General features: G+C 40.9%; 1 long non-coding RNA gene across 11 annotated transcripts in view; it reads right to left on the reverse strand.

Annotated features, from left to right (window-relative positions):
• LOC308616978 overlaps window positions 1-26,017 on the reverse strand; it is a 166,280-nt gene that overhangs the window by 137,374 nt on the left and 2,889 nt on the right. For all 11 annotated transcript variants that reach the window (XR_014015787.1, XR_014015788.1, XR_014015789.1 and 8 more), the window contains 2 exons: window positions 17,010-17,121; window positions 1,262-1,383 (listed from right to left, as the gene is read on the reverse strand). This is a non-coding gene — a long non-coding RNA (uncharacterized lncRNA). The remainder of the gene's footprint in view (window positions 1-1,261; window positions 1,384-17,009; window positions 17,122-26,017) is intronic.

The following is a 26,017-nucleotide window of genomic DNA, read 5'->3' on the forward strand; positions in this document are numbered from 1 at the left end:
ATATTAATTGTATTCTATATATCTATATAGATATATATTCTATATATCACTCACCTAAAACTACAAATAATCACAGCCTGACCTCTATCCCTAAGTAAAAATGTTCTCAGCTGTCTTAACTGAAACAAAAATTGCTTCTGACATGTAAAATCCAAAGTGTATAATGAAAATGCTCAAAACATGAATGCATGCCAACTTTTCATCCCTCATCACCAGTAGCAATAACTGAGGAAATTACAGAATATTTTTGTTAATGTTAGCAATATTCTCAATAGCATTAAATGCAGTATGACTACAGCCAAAATTACTTCGACATTTCCCAGAATTCTGAAAAATACTTCTACTTTTTATGAAGAAAAAATAATTGTGTTACTAGCTTCAGTGTTCATTCATGTTAATGCAGAACAGAGGTTTTGTAAATAAATACTCCTGATATGGAATTTTATCAGTTTCCAGTTGAATCTCCTTCATAAGAGTTGAGGAGCTAGCTAAACATTGCTGAAGACATAGTTTTTTTTTTTTTTTTTCTTTTTGTGGTATGCGGGCCTCTCACTGTTGTGGCCTCTCCCGTTGCGGAGCACAGGCTCCGGACGCGCAGGCCCAGCGGCCACGGCTCACGGGCCCAGCCGCTCCGCGGCATATGGGATCCTCCCAGACCGGGGCACGAACCCGTATCCCCTGCATCGGCAGGCGGACTCTCAACCACTGCGCCACCAGGGAGGCCCGACATAGTTTTTAGTATAAGTAAAATTAATGTTATGTGCTTCTTTATTATTTTAGGGAGTAAGAGATTAATATTTGTTAAAAAAATCATTAAAAAGCAGGACTTCCCTGGCGATCCAGTGGTTAAGACTCCACGCTTCCAATGCCGGGGGTGCAGGTTCGATCCCTGGTCAGGGAACTAAGATCCCACAAGCCAGGTGGTGTGGCCAAAAAAAAATTTTTTTAATTAAAAAAACAAGAAAAAAAATTCACTAAGAAGCAGCTAACAACTGGATACCATTCAAACAAAATCACAATGCTAAGTACCTATGATGAGCAAGGCAATCACTATTTTTTAAATTTTTATACCTGGGGATTCTATGACAGGTATAAAAATAACAAGGCATAGTACACAATCTCAAAGAAATCACAATATCAGTATTATTGAAACATTCCACTTCCATTTCTACATAGTTGCTTACAATAACAAACAGCTAAATTCTACTCCAGATCCTCTGTTAGAACATGAAGGATGAAGAGGAAGAGCACAGCATCATACCAGAACATGGCAGCTACCACAGGGATGAGGCTTTGGGGCTCCTCTTGCAAATGGAGATAAGGAAATTTCAAGAGAAATGTTGAGAACATCTGCTACAACCTGCGACGCAGGTCTACTGCCACCTGTAAACAAATAAACTTTGTTCATTTTAAGGCACTATAACAAATGTTTCCAGTCACAATTCTGTTTTAAAGGATCATTCTCCTTATCAACTCTTCATTACATTCCTTATCATCATCCCTCACCAACTCATCAAAATTGGGAATTAGGCTGCAAACTCCCAAAGTTCCTCTTCAAATTGGTTTCCCATTTCGACAATGCCTAGCAGAGCACCTTACCATTTTTAAATGCTTAATAAATGTTTGATAAGTTGAATTGAACTAATCATCTTACTCCTTCACCTGTCACCCCCAAAATAATCACTTGTTCTAGCTACAGCTACCATTCCTGGCAGGACAGTATAAGATGAAAAGACAAGATTGATTGATTGATTGATTATTTTTTTTTATTTTTATTTATTTATTTATTTATTTATTTATATTTCTTTTTGGCTGCATCGTGTATTCATTGCTGCACGCGGGCTTTCTCTAGTTGCGGCGAGCGGGGGCTACTCTTCATTGCAGTGCATGGACTTCTCATTGCAGTGGCTTCTCTTGTTGCAGAGCACAGGCTCTAGGCGCGCAGGCTCAGTAGTTGTGGCTTGCAGGCTCTAGAGTGTAGGCTCAGTAGTTGCACACGGGCTTAGTTGCTCCACAGCAATGTGGGATCTTCCCGGACTAGGGATCGAGCCTATGTCCCCTGCATTGGCAGGCGGATCCTTAACCACTGTGCCACCAGGGAAGTCCAACATTATTTATTAATTCAACAAATGTTTTGCACAAACACCTACTAGGTACCATACTAAGTTCCATGGATATTAGTGTAAATAACACATGATCCCTGCCCTTAAATAACTCAGTCTAGTAAGAAAAAGATGGAAAATAGCCATTATAAAACTCTGAAATCAGTTCATAACAAGTTTTACAGAAAGTGCTACAGATACTAAAAGGGAGGGAAACTGTCTTAAAATAAAAGCTTTAGAGAGGAAATGTCATGTGAGATGAGTACTAAAGAATGAGTAGCTGCTTAACAGAGAGACAAACAGAGAAAGGGCATTCTTAGCAGAAGGAAGAGGTGAAAAATTATAGGTATGCAAAAGGGTACACAATATATTGAGAACTTCAAGAAGCTTTTGGGAAGGCAGCAGATGAGGGGGGAAAAGGCATAAGAAAGATCACAGAGATGCCTTATTATGCTAAAAGCTGGACCTCTGTCCTGACAAAAGGAGGTAAGCCAAGAGCATGACATGATCATTAAAAACATCTTGGCAGCAGTGTGAAAGATCAGAGGAAAGACAAGACTAGAGGCATGGGACCAAATCACAAAACAAAGCTGACTTGACTTTAATGGTTTATGGAACTATGGTGACCCAATTCACCAATGACCATTAGGTTTGTTACCCAGTGGATCTTGAATTCAGATATAGATTTAGAGAATACTACAGACTCTAATTTATTTTATAAAACTGTTTATGTGATATAACCTCAAGGAAACAGCATAGCAGGAATTTCATAGAAATTGTATCAAGATACCAAAATATCAATAATGACTAGCTCTGGGTATTGGGGTTACAGGTTATATTTTTCTTCTTGTTCCTAATCTATTTGAAATTTTCCAAATGTTAGAATTAAAAATAAATTTTAGGTCAATTCCTTGAAACTTAAAAGCTACAACTGGCATTAACCCTAAAGGGTCAGAGCCAGGATTCCTTGACAACATAATTGGCTCCAAAGGCTCCCTTCACCACCACAGTCCACTATACATAGAATACTCATTCCTACATCAGGACGTAAACCCATGCCATTTCTGCTTCTGTAACATCCTCTTACCCTGAATGCCTACCTAAATCCCAACTTCATCATGCTGCCAGCTATAATGATCTTATACATACATTACCAATAGCTCATTATCTGCCCCACACATTGAGACATACAATCATATTATTTATTGAAATCCTTCCTGAATAGCTCTCATTTGTTCCTCCTACGATTTTCTACAAAAATACTAGTGAATAAAAAAAGAGAATGCTAGTGCAAAATCAGTCCTATTCTAAAACAAATATTCAGACATGACTCATTTATGGATATATGTGACTGTAATTACACCAATGATTTGATAAACTGCAAATTTATGCATATAACCACTACAAAAGAGTTTTCAAATCTATTATCTCAGAAGAAACTGCCTACTATTATGAGTTGCATTGTGTCCCCCTAAAAGATGTTGAAGTCCTAACCCTCAGTACCTATGAATGTGACCTTATTTGGAAATAGGGTCTTTGCAGATAATCAAGTTAAAATGAGGTCATTAGGGTGAGTTCTAATCCAACATGACTGATGTCCTTATAAATAGAGGAAATTTGGACACAGAGACAATAATACCCACAGGGAGGACAGTACATGAAGATGAAGGCAAGGGTCAGGGTTATGCATCTACAAGTCAAAGAACACCAAAGACTGCCAGCACACCAGCACAAGCTATGGAAAGAGGCATGGAATAGATTCTCTCCCTCACAGCCCTCAGAAGAACCACCCCTGCCAACATCTTAATCTTGGACTTCTAGCCTACAGAACTGAGAGACAGTAAGTTACTGTTGCTTAAGCTACCCCCATTTGTGGTACTTTGTTACAGCAGCCCTAGCAAAATATACACCCACAAAGGGAAACGATTTTTTTTCCCCTGAAAGTCGCTAAAGATGAAAACATTCTGAAGAAAGACTGCCAATCAGAAATAAAATTTCTTGCTATTCATTTTTAAATTTTGTAGCAAAAGTGCTATTTAACAGCTAAACCAACTGAGTGCCAAAAAACTCTAAGGGGGTATGAGTCAACCTTCACCCTATATAGTACCATTTATACATACAGCATCACATAATCAAACATTGGAGAATGATAGCATCCTATAGATACTAGGACATGAGCATAACATGAAATTATATAGATTTTCCTATGCTTTTAAGAGAGTTGCTCTATGCATTTTTATGTACCTGTAAGAATACGACTTGACCCATCATAAAATCAAAAAGTAGTATAATGAGTTACTTAATGAAGTCAGCACAGGTCAGAAATGGGTTCTGGAGTGACAAATACTTCAATTCAAATTCTTGTTCTACTACTTATCAGCTATGTGGCTTGAGCAAATACTTAACTATGCTTGAGCCTCAAATTCTTCATCAGTAAAATGGGAATAATACATGAAATGTGTTTAGCATATAATGCTAAATAGGATTGATGATAATAGGGTTTTACTACTTATATAAAAAGTAAAATTCATAAATTAAGTTTTTTTAATACTTCTCTTGGGTAAAACAAATAATTAGGCAAGTTTATGTAAGAACAAATGTCTTGGTCATATGCACTGTATTTAAAAATATTGCCTTTGACTAGTCTCTTACTAGAAAATGTAGGACTTTCAGATTTTTAAAACTATTTTTCAAAACTCAAAACACATTTAAACTCATTAATATTGGAATGATACAAATAGGATCTTGGTGACTTTGGGCTGTCACAGACATCTTTGGTGTGTAGCTTTCAAAGCTGTACAGTACCAATCCCTAATTCCCTCAGATCACTAAGGTCTAGCCAGTCCAGAAAAACTACCTTTACAACTTAGACTGACATCAGGTTAACTCTAATAGTATGGCATAATCCATTATAACCTTCTACCAGGTATTAGTGATGTGCTTTCTGCCTCTTTTTAAATATCTTACAAATGTAAAATACACATTCCAAAACTGTAACCAATTGAAAAGGGACTCATTTTGGAATTTGTATACTCCTTTTGAGAAATATTTAAATAATGCAAAACCCAACTGATCACCAAAATTCAAAAGAACCTTGTTATATCATGCAAACACTCTTCATAAGATACAAAGTATACCTCCACTGCTCACTGCAATTCCTATAAACTGACACTTACACATCTACTTATAAAGAAATAAAAGACAGAATTCCCTGGTGGTCCAGTGGTTAGGACTCGGCACTTTCACTGCTGTGGCCCAGGTTCAATCCCTGGTCAGGGAACTAAGATCCCATAGGCCACACAGTGTGGCCAAAAAAAAAAAAAGAAAAAGAAAGAAACTACATAATTAAGTCCAAAAAGACTGCAATTACTATGGAGAGAATGGTGGTATTTTTGTTAACCTTTCCATCTAAAACAGCTACCTACATTGGTCAAATTTGTTAGAAAATGTATCAACAACTCACTTCTCCGTGTAAGAAAGCCAAATAGTAAATTACTCTTAGTACTCTTAATAAACTTTGGTGAACTGTAAAAACATGTTCAATGCTGTAATGAATTCAATAATATTAGCAGCAAAGCTAACATGGGGTCAAGACCAAACACAGGTATTTTTGTAAATATTTATGAAAACATGTTTTGCCTTCATATTTAGTATATGTCCTAACTGTAACTCAAACAGACATTGTAATTGAGTTTCTTTAAAAAATGAATCTGCTTCTTGCTAAATAAGGAACATAAAGTCCACTTTTCAGAAAACATTATTATGTAATTATTTTTTTATTTACAGAGATAATTGGCATACTTAATTTAAACCAAGTATAAAAAAATTCTTGGATCTTATTTTTTTTAACTTATTTAAAGTTAGCAAATGCTATTTTCTATTTATTCAAGATACTATATTAAGAATAACAGTATTTTTTTTAGTTTATTTTTGTGTATGGTGACAGGGTGTGTTCTAACTTCATTGATTTACACGCGGCTGTCCAACTTTCCCAACACCACTTGCTGATGAGACTTTTTCCCATTGTATATTCTTGCCTCCTTTGTCAAAAATTAATTGACCATAGGTGTGTGGGTTTATTTCTGGGCTCTCTATTCTGTTCCATTGATCTATATGTCCAATTTTGTGACAATACCATGCTATTTTGATTACTGTAGCCTTGTTGTACTGTGTTGTCTGAAGTCTGAGATGCTTATGCCTCCTGCTTTGTTCTTTTTCTTCAGGATTGCTCTGGCAAAATGGCTTAAAGAATTAAACATAAGACATGACACCATAAAACTCCTAGAAGAGAACACAGGCAAAACATTCTCTGACATAAATCATACCAATGTTTTCTAAGTCAGTCTCCCAAGGAAACAGAAATAAAAACAAAAATAAACAAATGGGACCTAATCAAACTTACAAGCTTTTGCACAGCAAAGGAAACCAAAAACAAAATGAAAAGACAACCTACAGAATGGGAGGAAATATTTGCAAATGATGCGACCAACAAGGGCTTAATTTCCAAAATATACAAACAGTTCATACAACTCGACAACAAAAAAACAAACAACCCAATCAAAAAATGCACAGAAGACCTAAAGAGACATTTCTCCAAAGAAGAAATACAGATGGCCAATAGGCACATGAAAAGATGCTCAACACTGCAAATTATTAGAGAAATGCAAATCAAAACTGCAATAAGGTATCACTTCACAAGAGTTAGAATGGGCATCGTCAGAAAATCTACCAACAACAAATGCTGGAGAGGGTGTGGAGAAAAGGGAACCCTCTTGCACTGCTGGTAGGAATGTAAATTGATACAGTCACTATGGAGAACAGTATGGAGGATCCTTAATAATACAGAACTACCCTATGACCCAGCAATCCCACTACATGGCATATACCCAGAGAAAACCATAATTCAAAAAGACACATGCACCCCAATGTTCATTGCAGCACTATTTACAATAGCCAGGTCATGGAACCAACCTAAATGCCCATCGACAGACGAATGGATAAAGAAGATGTGGTACATATATACAACGGAATTATTACTCAGCCATAAAAAGGAATGAAATTGGGTCATTTGTAGAGATGTGGATGGACCCAGAGACTGTCATACAGAGTGAAGTAAGTCAGAAAGAGAAAAACAAATATCATATATTAATGCATACATGTGGAATCTAGAAAAATGGTACAGATGAACCAGTGTGCAAGGCAGAAATAGAGACCCAAATGTAGAGAACAAATGTATGGACACCACGGGGGATGAATTGGGAGATTGGGATTGATATATATACACTAATATGTATAAAATAGATAACTCATTTTAAAAAAATAAAGATGACCTAAATAAATAGATATTCAAAAAAAAAAAAGTCTACAAATAACAAATGCTGGAGAGGGTGTGGAGAAAAGGGAACCCTCCCACACTGTTGGTGAGAATGTAAGCTGGTGCATCCACTGTGGAAAACAGTATGGAGGTTTCTCAGAAAACTAAAAATAGAATTACCATATGACTCAGCAATCCCACTACTGGCCATATACCCAGACAAAACTATAATTCAAAAAGACACACGCACCCCTATGTTCATAGGAGCACTATTCACAATAGCCAAGACATGGAAACAACCTAAATGTCCTTCGACAGATATATGGATAAAGAATATGCGGAAAAAAAAAAAAAGAATATGTGGTACACATATACAATGGAATACTAGTCAGCCATAAAAAAAGAATGATATAATGCTATTTGCAGCAACATAGATGCAACTAGAGATTATCATACTAAGTGAAGTCAGAAAGACAAATACCATATGATATCACTTACATGTGGAATCTAAACTATGACACAAATGAACCTATCTATGAAACAGAATCAGGGATATAGGGAACAGACTGCTAGTTGCCAAGGGGGAGGGGGGTGGTAGAAGGTTGGATTGGGAGTTAGGGATTAGCAGATGCAAAGTGGTATATATAGAATAGATAAACAACAACATCCTCCTGTATAGCTCAGGGAAATATATTCAATATCCTGTGAAAAACCATAATTGCAAAGAATATGAAAAAGAATGTGTATACATGTATAACTGAGTCACTTTGCAACAGCAGTAATTAATACAACACTGTAATTCATCTATACTTCAATAAAAAATAAATTAAGGGCTTCTCTGGTGGCGCAGTGGTTGAGAGTCCGCCTGCCGATGCAGGGGACACGGGCTCGTGCCCCGGTCCGGGAGGATCCCACATGCCGCGGAGCGGCTGGGCCCGTGAGCCATGGCCACTGAGCCTGCACGTCCGGAGCCTGTGCTCCTCAACGGGAGAGGCCGCAACAGTGAGAGGCCCACATACCGCAAAAATAAATAAATAAATAAATAAATAAATAAATAAATTAATTAATTAATTAAAAAAAGAATAACATGGTACTAAAACAATGTGGAGATCCCTCAAAAAATTAAGAACTACCATATGACCCAGCTGTTCCTTTTTTGGGTATTTATCTGAAAAACATGAAACACTATTTCTAAAATATATATGCACCCCTATGCTCATTACAGCATTATTTACAATAGCCAAGATATGGAAGCAACCTAAGTGCCCAATGGTATATGAATGGATAAAAAAGATGTGGGATATGTGTGTATAATGAAAATTTACTCAGCCACAAAAAAAGAGTGAAATCCTGCCATTTGCAACAACATAGGTGGTCCTTGATGGTATTATGCTAAGTGAAATAAGTCAGATGGAGAAAGACAAATATCATACTACTTCACTCATATGTAGAATCTAAAAAAAAAAGAAAAGAACAAACAAAATAAAACAGAAACAAGCTAATAAATACAGAGATCAGATTAGTGGTTACCAGAGGGAAAATGAGTGGGGAGAGGTGGGTAAAATGGATGAAGGGGTCAACTAGACTTGTGGTGGTGATCACTTCGTAGTATATACAAATGTCAAATTACAATGCCATATACTTGAAATTTATATAATAAAAAAGAATAATATAATAACACTTTGGCTGAGCTCAAATTAAAATTCTAAGAATTTTTTCAAAAGGTAAAGAACAGCAACAGAAAACTAAGTATATTTTCTTTTTTCCTTTAAAGTCCTAATATAGTAAATATTAATAAAATCACACAAATTCATTATATTAAGAAAATACAATCTGTTAAATTATTGGCAAAAGACAATTATATCCCCAAGGGCAGGGGCTCTGCCTTTATCTACTTCACATGCCTTAAGCATGACAAGAACTTTAAGTGTTAACTATACCTCAAGAACAATAAGCACAACTGTAACATAATTCTCCTAAGAATCAAATAATAGGAAAATCCTAAAGAGCTGGGAATTCAAAACAGGACATGGACAAAATTTTACAACGTGCAAATTCTAACATTAGTAGAAGAAAATTCTATCCCTTGTAAGCCACAGACAAATTCCAAGGTCACAGCCTGAAAGTGTATACTGGCTGTGTCAGTAGAAAATATACAGCCAACGCTGGTTTTAAAATAATCTCAACTTGGCCTAAAGTGAAGTCTTTCTCTTTCTGACTTACTTCACTTAGTATGATAATCTCTATGTCCAATCATGTTGCTGCAAATGTCATCATTCTCTTTTATGGCTAATACCATATGATAACATTTATATGTGGAATCTAAAATATGATACAAACAAACTTATTTACAAAATAGAAAGAGTCACAGACATAGAAAACAAATTTATGGCTACCAAAGGGGAAATGGGGTGGGCGAGGGATAAACTAGGAGTTTGGGATTAGCAGATACAAAGTACTATATATAAAATAAACAAGGTACTACTGTAAAGCACAGGGAACTATATTCAACATTCTTTAATAATCCATAATGGAAAAGAATATGAAAAAGAATATATATATATATATGTATAACTGAATTACTTTGCTGTACACCAGAAACTAACACAACATTGTAAATCAACTATACTTCAAGAAAAAAAAATTTTAATAAATAAGTGAAGTCATTAAGAACTGAGTAGAAACAGTGCAGATATCAAAGGACCTATAATCCTGGTAGTATATATGGCCAAAATAAAATTATCTTTTTACCACATCTGGTTGTTGTTTCTGCAAACAGCACACTACCTTTCTACAAGAGCTATTATAACTAAGTGAGGTAACATATGTGGTCTATGTATAGACTGTACATTCTTGTGTCTCACTGGGGTCTCTCTGATTTAAGCATTGTTGATTTTGTGGTTAAAATTCTGTATACTCACCACCATCATCAAGATTCATATTGTGGTCAGGAAGAAAACAGTTTAGTCAAGGGCTAGTTTCCTTTACCTACACCTTTTCTCTTGAGTTTCACCTACCTGCTAGAGCAATATGGGGAAATTTAACCAGTGTAGCAAATTCCTTATATTACACACTACAGATGTTCACCAGAACTTTCAACTAGGCAAGAATTGCCTTTTGAAATACTTACACACACATATACATATATAACACAGCTTTCTCTCCAGACAGAAATGCTACAGAAATGAAAGAAATCATATTCAGTGAGTGTAAGCAATGGCTAAATAAAAGGGGTACTGGTGTCTGATTACATTGGGTCTCTCCTCTCCCATCTAATATGCTAGGGGAAATTTCCTACTAGAAGCTGCTGAACACATAAGCTAATTGATCTAAAATACTCAGAGGAAAAAATGTGTCATCTGGTTTATTGTTAAAACACAACTACCTTGAGAATATTTATAGCATTGACAAAGCTACTATTAGTAGCTTCACAGGCCCTAAAAAGAGTAACTACTATTATAAGTTTCCAAGTATGTATTTACAGAAGGAAGCAAACAATTTATTAAATCAACTTTTTTGGTCTAGAAGCAACAGATTTGGGGAAAAATGGTTTTACAATAGGACACATAACTCCACTTCTAGTTATACTGCTATTTTTTCATACGAGAGGCATGGCACTGTCTGTGTGAATATTATGACTCAAGCTTACTCATCTTAACTAAGCATGAATTAAATTTGTTAGAGTAAAAACCTGAAAGAGAACGAACATGCATGTAATTCTAAGTTGCCATTTTTAGAACGGGGTTTTGCTCCAAAGGGATTTTTAAAACATGTTTCCAAATTATTCTATTTGCGCTACTTTCACTTTAGTGCTCTGGTAAGTTGACTGCTAAATAGAAACAAGAAACAAACTCATTTTCAAAAAGAAAGTCATTTGTGATTTGACCATAGCATAAGCTACATAAAAAAGGAAGAAGTAATTTGTTAAAGACCTGACTGCCAAAATATTTTGAAATTTAGATACACGTACATGTAAAGAGACACTTGTGTTTGTGCCCCTCCCTATTTTCCTGGTCCAGTTACCATGAAAAGATCAGAAAATTAACTGTAGGGTAAGGAGCCTATCGAAAGTCTCATTATATCCAAACTGTCATTCTTTCCAGGAAAGTCCGGAAAATATAGAAGCGAATCACAGGCACTGCAGGACACACGGTCTTCTCATTCTATAAGTAGCTTCCAGGCTGATATGACTTCAATGTTCTTCCCCACAAAAAAGATATTCTAAGAGAAAAATACCTTTCCTGCATGCACAATCTCAAAATCATACATGCCTGTGGATCGTCTTTAATCACAGGCTAGAGCAGCGGTCAGTCAGCCAGTACCCAAAGATGACAGACAATGTGGACTGAAGAAAAGAGTGTTTGAATGGAAGTGGAAAGAACTGAATTTTATTCCCAGCTCTGTGATTTACCTACATGGTCTTGGGGAAGTTAGTTAACCACTCTGGGCCTCTGTCTTTTGTTTTATTGTTTCATATGGAAAACAAGAGGTACTCAAAAAACTTTTTAAAATTATGTCTAGAAAAATATCAGAGAACAGGTAAACCTATCCCCAACTTCACAGATGAGGACAGTAAAGCAGAGAAGTATACCCAGTCACAGGCGATTAGATTAAAAGGGTTCTAACAGCTATTGCAGCTCCAACATTTTAAAATGTATTTGTTTAAAATGACAAGTCACTTATGTCAGATTTTTAAACCATGTAAAAAAAGTACATAAAAGGCAAAAGGGTTGATAATTATCAAATTTAGGATGATGATTCTCTCTTCAAGAAGCCATAAGGGAATATAATCAGGAAGAGCTTCAATTGTTCTGGTAACATTTTATTCCTCAAGTTGAGTTTGGAGTACATGGGTGTTTGTTTCTCTTTATATACCATTTTTTGTCTGGAATATTTTCTAATCATTTCTTAAGTAACCACGAAAACATCTTTAACCAAAGTCTGAGTGAAATAAATGAAAACACTTCTCTGGAATTTTAAAGGTCCATGGAAATACTGTGTGGTTTCAAACATTCTCCTGTTGAGCTTAAGAGGTAAATATCACTATGCCCCCTAACATAAGGAAAAAAGGGTAAAACGGGCTGTAAGTATATATATATATATAACTATTTGCAATCTCCGGCTTAGTAAAACATTAAAAACACACAAATCGCACAAAACACAAAATGAACTATATTTTTAATAGCATGATTAACCCATTTAAGAATGCTGAGAGAAATACCCAATAATTTGTACTCTAAACATATGCCTAAGAGAAATATATTTGAGTCTCACCTGAGAGCCAAGTGTTTAATCATCACAGTTCTTTGTTTGTTTTTAATGACACAAATAGGAACTGCAGTGGCTTACCAAAAGTAAGCAAAGGCCTTTCTAAACCTCTACATGGAAACTACCTGTAAAAACTAAGTGTCTCTGAAATCTCTGAAATTTTCCAACAAGAAAGTATAGGTCATTCAGCGAAATATATTTACTGTATTCTACCTTGATAGCTATTTAACTGTTATCATTATGATGCAGATATATAATGGAAACAGATGTTCCTTTTTCCGTTCATCAAAGCACAGGAAAAGCATAAACTTGCTGATATTGCATGGACTACTACCATAGCACAATAGAGGAAAAAAGACATTAGCACATGACAATATTAGTTTTTACTACACAACTAATTGCATAAAAAGTAGAACTTGAGATCATTAAATCAATATAATTTTCAGCACTACAGAAGGGAAACAAATAGATTTATATAGCCAGCCTATTTCACATCTGCATTTGGGAAAATACTTCTGAGAGACTAAGTATATGCAAAATGTTACCACTGCTTTCAGAGCACAAGGAAAAGAGTGTTGTTCTGTTTTCTTTCCTCGTGTATCATGCATTAGAATGCTGCCTCTACAGAGAACCGTTTTTAAACAGTATCAGTATAAGATGGAAGAACCTTTCTGAAAAACAATTTGGCAGTTCATATCAAGACTCTTAAAAAGCAGTCTATAGCCTCAATCCAAGTAATTTCTTTTCTAATAATATATTAAGGAAATTAACCAGACGGATGATAAAAGATTTATTTTAAGTGCTATTCTCCATAACTTTATTTATAATAATGGAAAATTAGAAACCTAACTCTCTAACAGTAGAACAATTAATTAAATCATATATGTTAAAACAGTATACAGAGATATAAATGACTTTAATGATAATTTTAATTATATAGGAAAATTTTCATTGTATAATGCCAACTGAAGAAAAGCAGGACACAGTTTATATCTATGGTGTGTGTGTGTGTGTGTGTGTATATACACACACACACACATATATATAAAATGTTTGGAGGAAAAAGTCTTAGAAAAACACACAAAATATCATATCTAACTTTTGCAAATTATTATGAACAGATACTACTTTTTTAATCAGAAAAAGATACTTTTTCGGGCTTCCCTGGTGGCCGATGCAGGGGACACGGGTTCATGCCCCGCTCCGGGAAGATCCCACATGCCGAGGAGTGGCTGGGCCCGTGAGCCATGGCCGCTGAGCCTGCGCGTCCGGAGCCTGTGCTCCGCAACGGGAGAGGTTACAGCAGTGAGAGGCCCGTGTACCGCAAAAAAAAAAAAAAAGATACTTTTTCTTTAAACAGTTAAACAATTCTATTTCCATGCTCTAATACTCTCTGTCCTTGTCCAAAGTTTCTAAAACTTCTTTGGGTCAAATACTCTTATAAATGTTTCATGGACTTAAAAGTTATGTTGACATGCTATTTGATCCTAAAATCTGGCATAGAAAGAAAAATATTTGTCACTCACATAGACATCACATTTTTTTCCTGAGTTAAACATTCTTTTCCTTACAAATTAGAGAAAACTTATGGGACAAACATTACAAATGCTTACTTAAGAGCTATTAATATGATGTGTTTTAAGTCACAAAGTCAGGAAATTTTTCAATTAAAAATATTTCTAAAGCATATTAAGTAGCCTATTAATTGCTCTCCCAATATGTGAATAAAAAGTTTGCCATAGCTTTTGTAGGATTCCTAGTTTCATGATTCTATTTTTAGGTGAAGGAGCTGATTTGTCTTAGGCTATTACTGTCTATTACTTCTAGAAGTCTTGCGGAAAGGTGGGAAGCAGCAAATTCTGGCAATCTGCCTAAAGAGAAATCAATGAAACAAATTAATCCTTCGCAGGCTGCAATGACACAGTAATCCATCATTCAGAGCTGCCTTTATATACCAAATCAGAGAGCAGAGGAAAGAGCCCTGGGGGACATCACAGACAACAACTTACACCAACACTGGGAAAATACTGAGGAATCAGTTTATTTAAAGAGGAAAGATTTCAGTTGATTGCCTATTTCATCAAATAAAGATTTTTTTCTTTCACAGTGTGGTGAACCTAAGGCCTGATGACTGTATCTTCAGAATTCAGTACCATATATGCTGGCTGACGTCAATAGGGGATGAATGTTTTAAAATAATTAGCATCATTAATCAGTATGAACAAATATCTGGCTAGAGTAATATTACTTTTTCCATTAAATTTCTAGGTGTTAAACACATTCTCTGTTTTCAGTAGGGACTAACTGTAAATTCACCTACTAATCTACAACTTAACTGCCAATTCCTGGTAAACCACATTGAGGTATAAGATACGTATAACTTCTTAAGTACTGTGTTAAGTTTAAAGACATGGAAACTTTAATTCCATCTCTCATGATATAAACTGTAACAAGTCAACCAGATTACAAATAAATAACTTGTTTTATCATGATAAATAGCTCTCTGGCTTATAATAGACAATGAAAGATAAATTTAAATGTGGAGTTTTTTTTAAATAAACTTATAATCAATGTACAGCAATACATTTACACTGACTATATTTGTTTATTTATATACAAAAACATATTCATCTAAATTTATTTGTTCTTATGTATAAATGTATGCACCTGAGTATATCTTCCTCGAGTAATGTATTCTGAGTGAAAGTATGTTCCCTAGATGAAAACTAATGACAAGAACTATAAAGTCACAGTGTATTACCATTGTTAAATGCATGCATCTCTTTCATGGTTAAATATGAGTAGTGAAAGAAAAGAATTTTCGAAAAATAAGTAAACAGAAACAAACCTGTCACAATGGTCCCTAAAATATTAAAAGCCCCAAATATTTAAACACAGATCCAAAACAGAAAAAGAAAAAAAAAAGGTTAAATAAATTCTAACTAGTCAATTTTTGAGTGGCATCTTCGATTCTGAGGTCCATGGCCATATGACTGCAATTCCTGGACCTGCTGATGCATTTTTAATTCAATGCATGGATCTAGTATTTATTGATTTAATAAGGTTAGGGGTATTACATTGTTGCTGCTACTGATGAACTGTCAGCAATTTAATCTAGTGAAATCTAACAGAGGAATATATATTTTAGAGAAGGGGGTGGGTGGGGGGAAGAGGAGGGGAGAGAAAGTGAGAGTCAGAGTGAGTGAGTGAGTGAGTGAGTGAGAGTGAGAGTGAGAGAGAGAGAGAGAGAGAGAGAGAGAGAGAGAGAGAGAGTGAGAGGCAATAGCCAGGTAAATGTAATCCCTTCAATACCCTTGACAGTGGCAAGACCAAAGCCCCTTTTCCTTCAGACTGCTTTGGGCTCCAGACATTTATTAAAGATGTTGGCCACCAACTAGTTGAGGTCACAATGAAGAGACTGAAACAAAGTCTTGCAGGTAAACCTTCCGTATTAGGGAAAGCAATGAGTTATCTCCAATATCCACCCTCTGGCCTCTCCTCAAAGGTCCTGAGGTGCATGCATGCACACACATGTACACACCCCCAAAGAGCTGAGCCTTTACCTTCTCACCTCAGGGTTTAAAGTGGCCCTTCAGCATTGTCCTCTCTCTGGACCCTAACATTGTCCAGAGCATCATTAGCATGCAGGCAGACAGAAAAGAAAGGAGACAATTCACTTTCTCAAAAGCAGTTCTGCCAAAATACAACCAAAGGAGAGAGGCTTTACAGGGTTTGTCAAAAGATGGAGGTGTTACAGGATCCAGAACCAGAGAAGGGGAGAAAAATCCACCAAAGTTGCTGAAGCAAACACTTAGGGAATATTAGAAAGCTTTTTGCGCTGCTGTGCTACCCTTCTTGTGGGCTTATTTCCCCCACCTGGACACCTGGGAAGCATGTTGTGCTCCAGCTTTTCCCTGACTTTGAAGAAATGGATAATCTAAGGAGCAGTGCTGCTGCTGGGGTCAGTAAAACTATGCTAATTGGTGAACCTAATTGCTTCAAGCAGTCCTGCCTCTAAACAGGGAGAGCACAGTTGATGGAGTCAGTCTGTTCCTAATAAAATGAAGAAGCACTGAATTAAATTCCCAAGGAAGGCACTATAAAAGTTTCCGCAGTGTAACCAAATGACTTCACCTATGCTATTACCCCTAAGATGACATCTTTGAAAGAAAGCAGACCCCAGTCAGGCTACATATTCATAAATTGGCTGAGTTTAGGCCAGTGAATCTGGATTGATTTTAAAAGGCTTTTTCATCCTTCCAATCAAATGAAGTCACTGTTAATTAGATGCTTTCTGTTAACAATGTCACTCTTCTCCACGTTACCTGCTCACACTTGCAGCGCCTCTAGTGCAACATCTGGAGCACCAGTTCCCCTGCAATCAGTCCTCACAAGTTTGGCCCGAGGGTGGTGGTATTTCCGTTTCTCAATCCCTGTCTGAAGGAAGATACTATTCAGTGTACCAGTGGCGAGATACATAGCAACTCTGTAAATTGAGAGATTATAAAACAATCTCTGGGAAAACTGTCCAGATACAGTCTTCCAAAAAAAATTTTTTTTTATTGACTACACAGCCGTTTCTAAACCGTGCTGTTCCCGCCTTACGGACGGATGTTTTCAAAGCTGCCTTAGGCCACGAAATTAACCCCCACTGACTTTCCAACTTCTTAAAACCAAGCTCCTCGAACTAGAAGTTAGGGTTTGAGGTTTCCCAGCTTTGCCCCAGGCCTTGCTCCCTACCCCTCCTCAACCCAACACCTGAAGAGGACCTGCGGCCCGAGGCGCGGCGAACTGTCGAGCAGCCCCGGAGACACCAGGCTCAGAGCGCTCCGGCCAAAGAAAGGAGAGAAGCGTAGTAAGCCTCGCAAAAGCCGTCTCGCTCGACGGTGGGTCTCCGAACCTTACAAAGTTGGGCGGAGGCCGGCTCACTCCCTCCGGGTCCACTCGGAAGAGGTCTGCAGCGCCCACCCGAGGGGGGAACACACAGCCAGCGCCGACCGAGGGCTCGGCCCTGGGGTTCGGCGAGCGTGCGCCACCCCCCGGTCGGGCCTGGCTTCCTTCTTGAATCTCTTCCTCTGCGCGGGCCCAGGGCTCTGTCACTCCGGCCGGCTCGCGGGCTGGGGGCCTTCAGCGCCGGCGCAATTGCTGCCCTGGAGGACGGCCAAACGCGCCCACCCGCGGTCCAGGCCCCTCGGCCGCACGCGGCTCCCCGCTCGCGTCGAGGGCCTGGCCGCCAACGCCGCAAGCGAGGCTTCCTACCCGGATGTGGGCCTCGCTTCCGGGAGCGGCTCCCCCCCTCCACCGCCCGCCCCAGGCTGAGCTTCGGGCCCGAGCTCCCAGGCCTCAGGGGAAGGAGTGGGAGGGGCCCCAGGGGGCCCCTACAGGGAAAACGGGAGGCCAGAGCGCAGAATTCGTTCGCAAGGGAGCGCCCTCGTGGGGTAAGGAATGTGAGGAGACGGGGCAGTAAGGGCCCTTCACAGCCGTGGGGATGGCGCGGGCTTCGGGCAGGTGTCTCCGGGCCGCTCTCCGGTTCCGCAGCGCCGAGGGCCACGCTGATTCGAGGGCATCGACGGACGACGAGTGGCCGCCACAGTCACATCAGGACTCCGGCGTCCCGAAGGCCACAGGCCTTCGGGAAAGCCTCGGAGACCCGCCGCCAGGTCACTCAGGTCATCCCGGGCAGGGAGCTCATGAGCGGGAGTAGCCGACCAGGACATGGACCTAGACCTCAGACCCTGTCCCTGACTCAAGCCCTCGAGGACCAGACCGCGGCCTTGGAGTCCTCCCCGTCTAGGGCTGCGGACGGGGCGGGAGGCTCGACGGTTAAGAGACCGTGAGTCTCGAATTTCTAGACATCACAGAGGGCAGAACCACAGTAGATGAGATTAGACAGTGACGGTGGAAGGACAGAACCACCCGAGACAGGCACACCCTGCGAGTTGGGACAGTTAATTGCTCTTTTTCAAATCTTATACCCCAAAGCTTCGCCCTGTGACAACGCACTCCTTCTCCGCAAGGAGGTTTGGGGAAATTAACTTTCTTGGGACTCTCTCGTCCCTGTTATGTGGGCTCAGGGAGGAAGGCAGACAATAGCAGCAGCCGAAACACCTGCGATCTCTCAATACAATTAAATATGGGCGCTGATAGTAGTCATTTCTCCTTTCGCTTCCAGAGGGAGCTCAAACCTGAAGCATCAAGGTTAATCCCTCTCCTAAATGTAAAACAGGATACTCGCAAAACCTGCTAGGAACACCAACAACAGCACCTGGAGGGGGTCCCCCTTTGCAGACAGAAAAGGCGATCTGATTTTTTTCACTTTCTTGTTTGTGTGAACCTGAGTGAGGGGCTTGCGCAGTGTAACACACTCCTGTGACCCTCTGGAGACTAAACTAGAACTGAGCAAAGGGAGATCAGGCGAGGGAAAGGGACGGTGCTGAGGAGAGAGTGGCGGGCAGAAGTCTGGGTGTGTGGTGCGCAAGGGCGGCGGGACACGCGGCGGGAACCAGCTGCGCGCGAGTAAATCCCAGAACGCCTGGCCACACGGCTCTGCGCAGACCCCGCAGAAATACGGCCACGTGTTGGGCTGCTGCTCTGACTCTGCATTTCGGGGCGATCTACACACACACACACACACACACACACACACAGCGGCGCGTGTCTCTCCCGGAGCTGAGGTCCCTCAGAGGTTGTTCAGACACTGGAACCCCGCGAATGTCCGCCTGGCACTGCCACTTGACCATCTCGCTGGATGAGGGGTAGCTTAGCCGGGGAGGGAGGGCAGACGAAGGTGCCTGTCTCGTGGGGATCCAGCCCCGCTCAGGGTAAGAGCTGATAGAGTGGCCGAGCCCGGGGAGGGGCCGCGTCCTCCGTGGCTCAAGCCTCGTCCTCGCCCTTCTGTCCGGTCACCTGTCATCCCGAGCTTGCCAGGTCCTCGCCCCGCTAGGCTCTCCGCGGCCACGCGACAACCCCCTGCCAGCCTGAGCTGCGCGCCCTGGTGGTTCCCGGATGCCCCAGCCCTGAGAACCAGGGCTCACCCTTCACTGTAGCCTCTAGATACAAACAGCACTGGCGTCGCTCTTCCGGCCGCCAGATCCCGGTCTTATTCTCCCACCGAGCAATGACTCGCCGGTGTTTGGGGTGGTGGTTGTTTCTTTTAAAAGTATATTAAAGGATCAGTGGCGTCTCCTCGTCCAGTCATTACGACTTTATCCCTATCAATTAACCACACCTCAGAGGGCTGCTATTAAGAGCTAAATTGAGCTGCAAAAGTAGGTATCCCGTTTCGGACAGATGTTGTCATCTCCCGCTGAGATAAGCGGCCGGCAGGGTCCGACCCGCAGCCTCCGCAGCCGCCCGAGCCGCGCTGGACCAGGCTAAGGACTCTGGGCCGCGGGGCTGGAAGGGAGGTCCCCGCCCAACACTGCGCTGGCGCTCTAGGAGCCGGGGGAATGGGGAGGGCCCTAGTTCTCGGACCTCAACCACTGTGCACGTCAAGGGGAAGTGTCTCCAGAGTTATACCAGGGGAAACGCCAAGAGCAAGCCGTGCGTCTTTACGCAAAAAAGTAGAGTGGAGAGTGTTAGCAAAGACCCAGCTCCACGCCGGAGACCCAGAAGTGGGGCAGCGGAGGTGTGGGAAAAGGGCAAAGTAGTGACTTTAGCTGGCAGCCCTCTGCCGACATACCCCACTTCCTCTTCCCGCCACTCCAGCCTCCCTCCTCCCTGGTATCAGGCCCCCAGGACACCTTGTGGAGGAAGGCGCGGTGCTATGGAGATGCTAGATATGGAGCTAGGGAATCCTGGACTGAAACGTGGCCTTTAGGACAAAGGAGAGTCACTAGGGACCGACGTGGCCTTCCGCCCAGATGTGTCTTTCCACTCTTTCTCACCCGCAATCACTCCTGAGGACTTGGAGCATGGCTGTAGCATGCGGCTGGGAGATCCTGGAAGGCTGAGGGAAGGAGAGAGCAAGGGGACGTGGCCCTCGCTGCAGTTTCAGGACTTTCCTCCCGACAGTGGCCACAATATATTTAGCCAAGGCTAAAGGAGATTAATTTCTCAGCATAATCCAATTAAAAGATTTCTAAAGTAATCTTTTGCGAAAATGAAAAAAAAAGTGCGCAGCTAAAGAGGGGACTGGTTTTGATGACAGTGATTTATCTCCTCTGCCCAGCATGCGTTGCCGCTAGCTCTCTTGCACGCGATTTGACCAGAACATCCCGTAGGTGCCTCCAGTCCAAACCTTAGCCTTTCTGAAAGACAGCCATCCATCATGCCAACCTGGGCAGGAGAAGTAAGTGCAAGGGACTGGGGTTGCTTACAAGCACCACAGAGTTTTTAAAGTGCTATTAGATTTACGGTCTCTTTTTTCGACGCCCATCCAGAGTAATTAGCACATATGTTCTAAATAGATGATAGTTTGTGAGCAATAAAGCAATTACCCATCGTTGGAGCTGACAGTTCCTCCAACTAAACTCCAACCAGCAGCTAATTGGGAAAGGCATTTCAGCTCCATTGTCTGCAATTAGTCCTGCTAAACTACTACACCACAACTAGCTGGTTTGAGGTTAATTTATTCAGTGTTGTATTTGCACGGACGAACCATTGCCACGAAGGAACTTGCCTTTTGCCCCCACCAAACTGTGCTCTGGGACTACAGGAGCAGGTGGGAGGGAGACGCCGATGTTTTGGGGCCGGGATGATTCCCAGGGGAGGGAGCGCCTGGCCCGGCCTCAGCTTCAAGGTCAGTGTCCAGAGAGCTAAGCGCTGCCGACAGAGAAAGCCATTGTTTCTCCTGCTGGGCAGTCACTGAAAGAAACTGCTCAGTTCTCAGTTTGCGCTACCAAAAGCTTAGTGTTAAAAAAAAAAAAAATTAAGCACAGAAGAGGCGACTGGGTTCTGAGTGCATCTTTTCTGCTGCACACCCAGTTTTGACCCTGGGCCACCAAACTGTCCCTAAGGGATAAAAGTAGACTCAGACTCGCCAAAACAGCAAAATTCCAAGCCCTCAGCCAGGAGAGGGATTCTCCAGTTCTAGGAGTGGTTGGGGAAAGAAAAGACTAGAAAGGTCAGGAAGCCCCGCTTCTGCCTTCAGCCTCTCTGAGTGCAAAGTCCCCCTGAAACTGGGGGTTTTCTGTGAATTTCTTTCTGCGCCTTTTCTTTTCAGTTTTCTTTTTCCCTTCCTCCTTTCCCTATCTTTTTTCTTCTTTCCTTTCTAAAGTTAAGCCCAACAGGTCCAAAATTTGTACACAGTGACTGGAAAAAATGTGTTAAACGTCGGTTTGACGCCCCACCGGAGCTTCCAAATATCCAGCGGCTGGGATTCTTCTACTTAATTTAATCTTTATTGGACAGGGCAGCTCCTACACTCCTATTCACCAGGAAACCCCGGGAAACGGATCCGTTGGGGTTCAGAATTGAGGGCGGGAAGAAGAGGAGTTAAAGAGGGATTAATCCGCTCCCACCCAACTTCGAACTTTGGAACTGCGATCTCCGGTAGGCTGGGAGTAGGAGGGGAGGGGGCCCAAGGTCCCAGCCCTTGACAGCCAAGGGTCTCTGCGACCTGGAGCAGGGGGCAGGGAGGCTGGCGGGTTGAAACGGGAACTTGTAGCCCTGGTAACCGAGTATTCCCTTAAAGGAATTTACAATGAAGTGTCCCAGGCTCTGGGAGCAATGCGAATTTCACTCAGAAGAACATGGGACTGGGGGTGGGGGTGAGAAGAGGCTTCTTAGGAAGTGAAGCGCAGTGCCTTCAGTCCTAGAAATCAAATGTCCTTTTCTGGATAGCCATTCATACCTAACAACCTGAGGGCTGTTTCTCCTTCATGAAGTATATGTAACAATGGCTAAGGAAAACAGTTTAAATGATATTGTAGTCAGCATGTGAGACTTACTAAAACAATTCTCACTTCAAAACAAATTATAATCAATTTCTCAGCTTCAACCATTTAGAGATATGTATCTATAGCAGAAACAAAACAAACAAAAAAAACTTTTAAAACTGCCTAATGTCAGGCTCTTGTTTTCCACTTATTTACTGTGTTTTAACCAATTTAATGCCAAGAAAAACCAAAAAGAAAAAATATTGGGGAGAAATTGAAAGTAATGGTCTCATCTTACCCCATCACCTCCCACCTGTCATACAATCTCTACCCTCTAAAGAGAAATCCTCCTGTCACTGTGGCTTCCAGTTGAAAATGGAAAAGAAATAAGATGTCTTCACTAAAAGGCTGTTCATTGTGTTCTCAATTATTTGCTTTTTTTCGGGACTTAAATATGACATCTCAGAGAGTGAGGGCAAGAAAAAGCTGAAAAAAGAGTCACCTGAAAGTATCACCTGGACTTGGAAGAGAATCCTAATGTGAGTATGTGTGCATACTTATGTGTAAGGGCAAAATGACCCATCCAATCAAACCCCCAACCCAGAATGTATGGGACACATTTACATAAACATCCATACACCCTGAAAAATCTCTAAGCACATGTGTGCAGAGATGTAGTCCTATGCAAGCTCAGCTAGCTGTCCACATACATGTATTCACTTCTGGAGTAAAGGCATTTTCATTGCTCCCATAGTTTCTTTCCATTAAGGGCGATTAGATGATGTCTATTCAAAGTTGCTGATCCAGAGAGAAAATAAGAGTAGATAAAAGGAGATTTCAAGTGACCTCCTCGTCCCTTTCACACCAACCTGAGCCCTAGAATAGCCAAGGATCAACTAACACAAAAGCCCTTTCCTTTTTCTTTTCAGCTTCAGAAGATTTCATGCAAATGGTTAACAATAAAACACAGAACTATCACCGAGTTTTGTTAGATCACGCATTTGGAATACTTTATTAACTCCTCCCACAGATAGGCTAGGTTTATTATCCACCTCTGAAGTGGGTAAATAAAATATACGTAGCAAAACAGAGGGCATAATTATTCACTGCTCCATGTGGTTTGTATCAGTGGTGTACTATGCTCATTCTTTTTCATTTAAACTTTACCTAAAGCCCCTCTCCCCTACTGATGGAGGACACTGTAATAAACATATCTCTCCACTGACAGTTTAGAGGGAAATGTTAGGATTTTATTTACATTAAACTTCTGATAGGTAAAATAGGATTGCAGCATGACCATAGTTACCAACAGATCTGCTGGCTTTGTGAGCCAATGATTTTCCACTAGTTTACTTTATAGGCAGTGAAGAAAGTGGCATTGAAGACTTAAACATATTCCAGCAGTTTTTAATCAGTGAATGTCCAGCTCAGATCTGCTTCTGATGGGCTAATCCTGTAGTAAAAGAAATAGGTGCTCTGACAGGTGACTATTAAGGGAAAGTATAGAGTATAGTTAATTGTATTGCCAGGGTACTTTAACAAGTTTCAAACTCATTTCAAAACATGAACTTTTCTTCCAAACCCAAGTCATTTTCCCTAGGAAGAAGAGCCATGCAATTATTCTTCACTCAAGTTGGACATTTAAAATAAAGAAATACATTTCGTAACACAAAAGTCTTAATTTTTGTGTTCTTAATTTTTGCATAAATGCATTTAGATACCTAAGGCTTGATTTTTACAGAAAGTAAATATTTGGCTTCTCTGGTGTGCTAGGAATCATTGTCACTTTTCCTCCTACAAAAGGCTTGATTTGCATCCAAAGGTCAGCACTTGCTCTCCTGCCATTTTCCCGTGGCTGCTCCTGGGCCCTCTAACTGGGTGCCCAAGCAAAAAGGGGAAATGCTTCCCTTATCTCTCTTTTCCAAAACACCTGCTTTAACTGGCCAGTTTGTGATAGAAAACTAAACTGCTTTTTAAGGTAAAGCACTTATCTCTGGGCATTTTGACCCAAAGGTGACAAAGAAGAAATGCCCAGGCCATACCAGAGTGATAGTGAGTACACAAGCCTGCTGGATCCGTGGTTCAACGACATAGGCAGGCTGAGAGCAGACGGTCCAGCAGAAGCCCGACTCCCAACTTGGCCTTTCCACCCTTGTCTTCATGTTGACAAAGGCAGAACTTTTTACAGCTGGGCAGCCACAATATACACTGAGTTCAGTCTTGCAAGAAGGGGTGGTTTCTGACATAGGGTGTTTGTTTGTTTGTTTGTTTTGGGTTTTGTTTTTAAATAATCACAAAACACAGTAATGCCTAAAAGGCAGGCATTACTGTGCCTCTCTTCACCCTTTTCTTCAAAAGATCTATGCAAGACCATTTAAAACACATCTTCTTCAATTTCGTTTTTCACAGCCTTAACCTCATACCAAGGGAGACTAATTGATTCGGCACCTTTAAAATAAGCTCTTTGGGAAAGGTCTGCAGTACGAGCAGAAGAGCTGACCTTTCTCCCAGCGATCGCAAGCATGTTCATCTCTCCAGATGGGCTTGATAAAACAGGGTTATTTCTGTTCTGTGGTCTCTCAAAACAGAATAATATAATTTTTAACAATTTAGGGGATAGGGAAGAGATACAGGAGAGAATTTTCGACACATATCTGGTCATTTGTAGGGTCTCTCGGCTCATGAACTAAATTTAGAAAACATTTTTACAAGGCCACCATTTTTTTCAGTGTGATTTACCAAAAAGCCAAAACAAATGATCCGTTGAGTTTGGGGAGAGCAAAATACCAATATCAGAGAGGTCACAGAATTAGTGAAGAATGATTCCAGCCTTAGTGGAAGGAGAGATAGTGGTGAGGGGGTTGTTAATCAGCTAGAAAGGCTGCATGGATCCGGACTCTGGGGCCTGGAATGCAAGTCATGCTGTATATGCAGCCACAGACCTCTGCTTCTCTCCTTCTCCCACCAGGTCACAACTGTTTATTGTCTGTGCCTCTAGAAGAGAGCAAGTGTTGTCTGGAAGGCTTTTAAAAAGTGATTAAGGCTGAACTGTGATGCTAGCAATCTGCAAGAGATATTGTAAGCCTGATTCCTCTCCCCAGTCGGAGGGGTACCTTCTCATGTCTCTTGGGGAACCACACTGGAGACTTTGCGTGCATTGAACTGGCCTATGGGGACCAGGACAGAGGAAGACTTTAGAAGTGAGGCCTGGGAGTCCAGGCCCTGGTGAGGAAACCAGCCAGGTGTCCTGTCTCTACACCAGCCTCGCCAGGAGAGAGAGACCTTGGAGAGGGCCGAATATATATGGCCACCACGCTAGCAGTCTCAAGGAGTGTGCTGAGACAAGGGCCACAGTGGGTTTGGGTCCAACAGTCCCAGTTAGAGGTCCCCGGAAGCAAGGGCTTAGTGGAGAAGGGAGGGAGAAAGATCTGGAGAAGAGAGGATGAGTGGAAGAAAGATGGAAATTCCATCTGCTTTTCTGCTTCTGCAGCTGAGCGTTCCTGGACCCGTGTGTG

This window comes from Mesoplodon bidens (assembly GCF_964165515.1).
Source record: "Mesoplodon bidens genome assembly, chromosome: 4".
NCBI lineage: Eukaryota > Metazoa > Chordata > Mammalia > Artiodactyla > Ziphiidae > Mesoplodon > Mesoplodon bidens.